Raw genomic sequence first — 9,182 nt, 5'->3', positions numbered from 1 at the left:
AAGGAGAGAAGAATGGGCTGAAGAAATTAATCCATAACATCAATATTGGAATAAATAGTAATAATTAAAAGTTTAATATACAAAAGGTAACATTTACTGCACTTTTATTCAGCCCAGGCACTATGCTGTGATCTTTTTGTACGTTATTCTTTTTTAAAATATTTATTTTATTTATTTGGCTGTGCCAGGTCTTTTTTGCAGCATATGGGACTTTCCAGTTGCAGCATGTGAACTCAGTTGAGGCCTGTGGGACCTAGGTCCTTGCCCAGGGGTTGAACTGGGCCCCCTGCATTGGGAGTGCAGAGTCTTAGTCACTGGGCCACCAGGGAAGTCCCTTGTATGTTATCTAATTGAATATTCTCAATGGTGAGATAAGAACTATCAGTAATACCACTTTTAAAATGAGGAAGCCAAGAGTTAGAATAAATAAGGAACACTTAGCAGAGCTTTTCAGCCCTTCAGTGGTAGAGCTTGGACTTGACTTCAATTCATTCAGCTCCAAAGTTGTTCCATTAAGGATCTGGAGATATTAATGACAGCAAAGAAATGATGAAAATGAAGGTAGAAGTTCATTAGACAAATTGGAGGTTAGGATGGGAAGACAGAAGATTCAATTTTAAGACATTTCAGAGGTAGTAAGTCCATCTAGAGAATGACAAGGTGCAGGAGAGCTGATGTGTGAAGGTACTTATAGGGAAAGGTCATTGGCAGTGAGCAACTTTACTCTCAGTGAGATGATGTGTCTAAATTATATTAAAGTTAAAATGTTATGCCAAAATTCTCTCTTTCCACAAATAAATCTGCCCTGATTCTCTCATCTGGGAAATTTTTCTTCTTCCTTTGAACTCACATAATCCTGTCTGTGTCTAAATTATAAAACAGTATTTAGAACATATGTGTATGTCTTATTTCCCCATGATACTTATACAATATATTATCTACTTCATCCTTAAACTTTTCTAAAGCACCTAGGAATGGTATCTTGCATACACAAGATGCTCCATTCAAAAGGTATTGAACGGACACCTTATCTTTGACAAAGGAGGCAAGGATATACAATGGAAAAAAGACAACCTCTTTAACAAGTGGTGCTGAGAAAACTGGTCAACCACTTGTAAAAGAATGAAACTAGAACACCTTCTAACACCATACACAAAAATAAACTCAAAATGGATTAAAAATCTAAATGTAAGACCAGAAACTATAAAACTCCTAGAGGAGAACATAGGCAAAACACTCTCGGACATAAATCACAGCGGGATCCTCTATGACCCACCTCCCAGAATATTGGAAATAAAAGTAAAAATAAACAAATGGGACCTGATTAAACTTAAAAGCTTTTGCACAACAAAGGAAACTATAAGCAAGGTGAAAAGACAGCCCTCAGATTGGGAGAAAATAATAGCAAATGAAGCAACAGACAAAGGATTAATCTCAAAAATATACAAGCAGCTCCTGCAGCTCAAGTCCAGAAAAATAAACGACCCAATCAAAAAATGGGCCAAAGAACTAAACAGACATTTCTCCAAAGAAGACATACAGATGGCTAACAAACACATGAACAGATGCTCAACATCACTCATTATCAGAGAAATGCAAATCAAAACCACAACGAGGTACCATTACATGCCAGTCAGAATGGCTGCTATCCAAAAGTCTACAAGCAATAAATGCTGGAGAGGGTGTGGAGAAAAGGGAACCCTCTTACACTGTTGGTGGGAATGCAAACTAGTACAGCCGCTATGGAGAACAGTGTGGAGATTCCTTAAAAAGCTGGAAATAGAACTGCCATATGACCCAGCAATCCCACTTCTGGGCATACACACCAAGGAAACTAGATCTGAAAGAGAAGCATGCACCCCAATGTTCATCGCAGCACTGTTTATAATAGCCAGGACATGGAAGCAACCTAGATGCCCATCAGCAGACGAATGGATGAGGAAGCTGTGGTACATATACACAATGGAATATTACTCAGCCATTAAAAAGAATTCATTTGAATCCGTTCTAATGAGATGGGTGAAACTGGAGCCCATTATACAGAGCGAAGTAAGCCAGAAAGATAAAGACCAATATAGTATACTAATGCATATATATGGAATTTTAAAAGATGGTAATGATAACCCAATATGCAAAACAGAAAAAGAGACACGGATGTACAGAACAGACTTTGGGACTCAGTGGGAGAAGGTGAGGGTGGGATGTTCTGAGAGAACAGCATTGAAACAAGTATACTATCAAGGGTGAAACAGATCACCAGCCCAGGTTGGATGCATGAGACAAGTGCTCAGGGCTGGTGCACTGGGAAGACTCAGAGGGATGGGATGGGGAGGGAGGAGGGAGGGGGGATCGGGATGGGGAACACATGTAAATCCATGGCTGATTCATGTCAATGTATGGCAAAAACCACTACAATATTGTAAAGTAATTAGCCTCCAACTAATAAAAATAAATGAAAAAAAGGTATTGAATATATTAATTCAGTAAAAATAAAACTCCCAAGTATTTTTGAACTTTCAGATGAGAAGTGGCTTTAAGGTTTCTCTTCTGTCAAAAGGAAATTATTTTAAGTGCTGTTTGTATTCCTTGAAAATATGAGTCTTTTGAAAAGAATAAGAAATATTACTGATTTTTGAATTATATTATTACATTCCTCAATTCAGTTTTGACACTGATTGCATGTTAGAGAGATCTCCGAGCTAAGTTGGTAGCAATGCAAATTTTTTTCATATAAGACAATAATTAAAAAATCACAATTTTTTCCACTGAAATGTACCTACAAGTAATCATGGCTATATTATTGATTTATATTGACTTAACAGTCCTATGAATTGGAAGATTCTACTGACACTGGAAGATATTAAAGCAAAGAAACCCAAAATACTGTAAGTCCCTATTTTATTTGGTATTTGAATTATTGAGGGGAAGTGAAAATGAAGTTTTGATAGATTTCAGTTTATTCCACATTAAAAGGGAAAGTGAAACTAAACTTTCAACTTCCATAAAAATTAATTTTCTTCCAAGAAGGAAACCTCTGGTTTGTGTTGTTATGAAATCATACTTGACTGTTGAATCATTATTGTCTTGTAATCCTGAACATGCTTCCACTGAATTCAGGAAAGGCTATCTGAGTTCAGTAGAACACCTGTGAATGCAGATGAATTTTAAATACTGGCTGTATCTGAGCATATTTTAAAAGATGTACATTATTACTAAGTTAAAATCCTCTGAGTCAACAGTGACTTAGAAATTAGAATAAGTTGTTGAATCAGAACTTAGGTTACAATGGAAAATCAAGTTCATTTATTTAGTGAGTAGAAATGTGAGTGTTCCAACATGATATAACAGAATCAAATTAGTTAGCAATGATTTTGTTGGCTAATCTGGCAATTCAAATCTTCATTTCCAAGCACCACAGTTATATTAGTCTGCTTGGGCTGTCATAACAAATTCCATAGACTGGGTGGTCTAAACAACAGAATCCTATTGTCTCACAGTTCTGGAGGCTGAGAAGCCCAAGATCAAGGTGCCAGCCAATTCACTTTCTGGTGAGAACTCTCTTCCTGGCTTGCCAAAGGCCACCTTCTTTCTGTGTCCTCACATGGCAGAGAGAGAAAGTTCTGGTGTCTCTTCCTGTTCTTCTAGGGCACCAACCACCTCAGATTGGACCCCACTTTTATTACTTCTTTTAACCTTTATCACTTCCTTACAGTCCATATCTCCAAATACAATCATATTGAGGTTTGGGGCTTCAACACCCAAATCTGTGGGGAACACAAACATTCAGTCCATTTTAGCATTTATATTAATTTATTAAATTATATATATATTTTACTATTTTGTCTAACTACTGGTCTATTTAAGTTGTACTCCAATAAGTTATATTATACCACTGGTTCTCAACCCTGGCTGCACATCATTATTTGTTGTTGTTGATGTCACGATGATGAGTTGCCCATTTAGAAAAAAGGGGGGGATTTATGCATTTTATTCAATCATCTATATCTAAAATGTATTTGAGCTAACCACTTGATTTTTAAACTAGCCAAGACCATAAGAGACTACCATAAACAGTTATATACCAATATTGAACAGTCTAGAAGAAATGGATAAACTCTGAAAAACATATAATCTTCTAGGGCTTCCAAGGAGTAAGCGTCTTTTAATTTCATGGCTGCAATCACCATCCGCAGTGATTTTGGAGGCCCCCAAAATAAAGTCAGCCGCTGTTTCCACTGTTTCCCCGTCTATTTGCATGAGGTGATGGGACTAGATGCCATGATCTTAGTTTTCTGAATGTTGAGCTTTAAGTCAACTTTTCCACTCTCCTCTTTCACTTTCATCAAGAGGCTCTTTAGTACTTCTTCACTTTCTGCCATAAGAGTGGTGTCATCTGCATATCTCAGGTTATTGATATTTTTCCTGGCAATCTTGATTTCGGCTTGTGCTTCATCCAGCCCAGCGTTTCCCATGATGTACTCTGCATATAAGTTAAATAAGCAAGGTGACAATATACAGCCTTGACGTACTCCTTTCCTGATTTGGAACCAGTGTGCTGTTCCATGTCCAGTTCAACTGTTGCTTCCTGACCTGCATACATATTTCTCAAGAGGTAGGTCAGGTGGTCTGGTATTCACATCTCTTTCAGAATTTTCCAGTTTGTTGTGATCCACACAGTCAAAGGCTTTGGCATAGTCAATAAAGCAGAAATAGATGTTTTTTCTGGAACTCTCTTGCTTTTTCAATGACCCAATGGATGTTGGCAATTTGATCTCTGGTTCCTATGCCTTTTCTAAAACCAGCTTGAAGTTCATCTGGAAGTTCACCGTTCACATATTGCTAAAGCCTGGCTTGGAGAACTTTGAGCATTACTTTACTAGCATGTGAGATGAGTACAATCGTGTGGTAATTTGAGCATTCTTTGGCATTGCCTTTCTTTGAGATTGGAATGAAAACTGACTTTTTCCAGTCCTGTGGCCACTGCTGAGTTTTCCAAATTTGCTGGCATATTGAGTGCAGCGCTTTCACAGCATCATCTTTTAGGACTTGAAATAGCCCAACTGGAATTCCATCACCTCTACTAGCTTTGTTCGTAGTGATGCTTCCTAAGGCCCACTTCACTTCACATTCCAGGATCTCTGGCTCTAGGTGAGTGATCACAGCATCATGATTTTCTTTATCAGATAACTCTAAAGAAGACATAAAGTGTAGTGGATGTAAGTAGTGGTGATAATTTCAGTAGTAGTGGTAGTATTCTTTTCTAAAACCCATTCGTGCTCAATGTTTTCCATAAAGTGATTAAATGGAAGCCACAGAGCTTCTGCTATGTGGCAAGGGCTAGGAGTGGGGAGGAGGTTTTTAACTTTAAGGCAAGGTATATGAGTCTGTAGAGAAAGCATTCATTTTATTGGCTTTCAAATAGAAAAAAGCCATTGTCTGTATGTGTTGAGGGAGGGACTGTGGTCTTTAAGTCCAGCAAAAAGAGCTAGACTCAGGGAACTCAAACCTGGGCTCTGTAACAACCTAGAGGGGTGGAATGGGGAGGAAGGTGGGAGGGATGCTCAGGTGGGAGGGGACATATGTATACCTATGACTGATTTATGTTGATGTTTGGCAGGAACTAACACAATACTGCAAAGCAATTATCCTTCAATTAAAAATAAATAAGTTTATAAAAAACACCTAGAGCTAGGAATCTGCAGAGTATTTTACAAGAAAGCAAAACCTATTGGGAAAAAAAATCACATAAAAACAATCAAGATATACTTGGAACAAATTTAATTCTTAGGCCAAGGTTTGAGCAAAACACATATCTGAACACAGATGAAATTGAGTAAGGCAAGAGCAAGTTAGGACACAGAAGAAGATCCTTGCTGGGCCAGCACAGAATCTCTTCCCTACGCAGATTATCCTGGGTGCCGGGGAGTGAACAGTCGTCATCCCAGCACTTAGCTTGCATTCTTAGCTTGCAGAACACTTATAGGGTCTCATCTCAGAACATGGTTTCAGACCTTCCCAGAAAGTCCTTTCTAGCCTTTATAAACTCACGAGTAGATACAAGTCTACAAAGAGATCCTGCGGCTTGGTAAATCCTTTCTGACTATTGTCTAAAACTGGGACGTTAAGATTGAACACGATCAGTCAATTCTGTCGCTCCACTGAATTCTGTACTGATTTCTGTTTTGTGTTCCCTTATACTGCTGCTGCTGCTGCTAAGTCCCTTACACTACATCTTGTTAAATCCTCATGTTCTCAACAAAACTTCTACAGTAAGCTACGTATTTAAAGCCAAAGCAAATTGGAACTATTTTGACCAAGCCAACCTCTCCCAATGTTTACTGATACATCACTTTCTAACCTATATACAGCATTATCTAGTGGGCTTAATGTAAACTCAACCCAATGGTCTATGTTAAGCTATTTCACCTTCCAGCTGAACAATGCTCCCCTTTAAGAAGCATCAGAGAACCAAAATTGCTAGATGAGACCTGACTCAACTTGTTTCTCTATTGTAGCATAAGATTAAAGCATTTTTTCATCTACTTCCCCCAACCCCCACCCTTTTCTAATCCTCTATCCGGCTGATTCATAACAGCTGTTAAATAACTAGACATTTAGGTAAAGGCAAACTGAACCTATAAATCAATGTGTGTGATATAATAACCAACTCTTTCCGGCACAGCTTGCCTTGGTTTGCTTTTTTTTATGCTGATTTCAGCTGCAGCATATGTATGAAGGGGTTTAGCACAATTGTAAATGCTAATCTCCAGGCTGCTAATGTCATCATGGAAATGGATATAAGTAAATGAAACGCACAGTACATTCCTAGACATATGATGGGAGATTCTGAAGACATATGCTTCCTCCAAGCTGTTGCAATCCTCCTGAGTGTGAATATATGCTAGGGTTGCTTTGTTTGTAAACTACAGAAGCCAATATCAGCTAGTTTCAGCAGGGTAGGGAATTTACAATGGTACAGAATGTCTCATCAACCCAGCAGCGGGGATGCAGAGGGGACTCAAAAGAAGACTGACACTAGAACCTAGAAAGCCATAAAGATTTTTTTTCTATTTCACCTCTCTTTTTAAAATTTTATTTATTTATTTTTGGCTGTGTTGTGTCTTTGGGGCTGCCCAGGCTTTTCTCTAGTTACAGAGAGCAGGGTCTACTCTCTAGTTGCGATGTGTGGGCTCCTCATTGTAATGGCTTCTCTTGTTGCTGAGCATAGGCTCTAGAACACAAAGCCTTCAGTAGTTGCAGCTCCCAGGCTCTAGAGCACAGGCTAAATAGTTGTGGCTCATGGGTTTAGTTGCTCCATGGCATCTTCCCAGATCAGGGTTCGAACAGTGTCTCCTGCATTGGCAGACAGATTCTTTACCGCTGAACCACAAGGAAAGCCCTCCATTTCATCTCTTTTAGTCCATCTGCTCATTTTTTTTCCTCTGCCTTGATTAGGTTCCTCTCTGTGACAGATACTGGCTGGTTGTTTGGCAAACTCATTTTCCTTTTCTTCTGGGGACACATCCAGACCACATTTTCCATTAGGTGTAGACATGTACTCAATTCTGGCCTTCACTTTGAAGCCTGACCCATGAGAAGTTCCTTATAATTCTCTAGTCTCTCTTTCTCTTCATCTGCTGGCAAATGAAGATGACTGAGACCTTAGAGCAAAGTGACAGCCACAGGATAAAAGGAGCTCAGGTCCTGAATAACTGCATGCCTCTCCCTCCTGCTATTAATGGCACACCCCTCACTCCCACCCAACTACCATGAACTCAATGTGACTGAGAAATTAAGTTCTGTCCTGTTAAATTCTATTCCACTCTGTTAAGCTATTGCGATTTGTGAATTCATCTTTTACAGCAGTTAGTATCACTCAAAGTCTCCTTTCCTATTTTGGGAAATTCCCAACCTGCAGCTGCAGAGCATATATCTTACAAATACACACCCAAATAAGGGAAAGTCTTTTCTCCATTGGTCTTAATTTCAGGAATCAGACTGATTGAACCAATGGGTCAAGTCCTACCCTTGACGCAGTCAACCTTAATGAGGGAAGTGAAGCTGTCACATGCAAAATGGCCACTAGAGGGTTCACCAGGTGAAGAGAATAAAACCAAGACAGATCTGAGTTTCTCTTCCAGCTCTGCTGCTAACTTGTTGGATAGTGTTTCTTAATTAACAAACATAGCTGTTTTGGACATCAGTCCCCACATATCCCGGAGAAGGCAATGGCAACCCACTCCAGTACTCTTGCCTGGAAAATCCCATGGACGGAGGAGCCTGGCAGGCTGCAGTCCATGGGGTCACAAAGAGTCGGACACGACTGAGCGACTTCACTTTCATTTTTCACTTTCATGCATTGTAGAAGGAAATGGCAACCCACTCCAGTGTTCTTGCCTGGAGAACCCCAGGAATGGGGGAGCCTGGTGGGCTGCTGTCTATGGGGTCGCACAGAGTCAGACACGACTGAAGCAACTTAGCAGCCCCACATATCAAAATGAGAGCTTTAGCTTGTCATCTCCAAAGTCTTTTGCAACTTCATAATCCATAAAGCCTCCTATTATGCCTAGAAAACAACTCAACTCTTAAACAACAAAATGAGAGTTTCCTTAAATTTTCTTGTCCTTAGCATAGAGATGCCCCAAATATCACAGGACTTTTTGCTGTTCCCAAACACCCTATTTGGTGTCTAACATAATGTAAATATTATATCCTGAATACACATTGGAAGGATTGATGCTGGAGCTAAAGCTCCAATACTTTGGCCACCTGATGCAAAGAGCTGACTCATTGGAAAAGACCCTGATGCTGAGAAAGATTGAAGGCAGGAGGAGAAGGGGACAACAGAGGATGAGATGGTTGGATGTCAACACCAACTCAATGGACATGAGTTTGAGCAAGCTCCAGGAGTTGGTGATAGACAGGGAAGCCTGGCATGCTGTAGTCCATGGGGTCGCAAAGAGTCAGACACAACTGCATGACTGAACTGAACTGAACTGTGTAATAATTACCTTACAGAGTTACTGTAAGGATTTTTAAAAATTCACATTTATATGGCTCTAGTACTAAATGAATGCTTAATGCTTAAAAATGAACTTTTATCTCCTTATACTGCAATTATTTGTCTGTCTATCCACTAGAGTTTAAGCACCTAGATATCAGACTTCCACTTTTATTGACCT

The sequence above is a fragment of the Odocoileus virginianus genome, chromosome 18 (assembly GCF_023699985.2).
Source record: "Odocoileus virginianus isolate 20LAN1187 ecotype Illinois chromosome 18, Ovbor_1.2, whole genome shotgun sequence".
In the NCBI taxonomy this organism is placed as follows: Eukaryota; Metazoa; Chordata; class Mammalia; order Artiodactyla; family Cervidae; genus Odocoileus; species Odocoileus virginianus.
Note: the sequence above shows the minus strand (reverse complement) of the source record.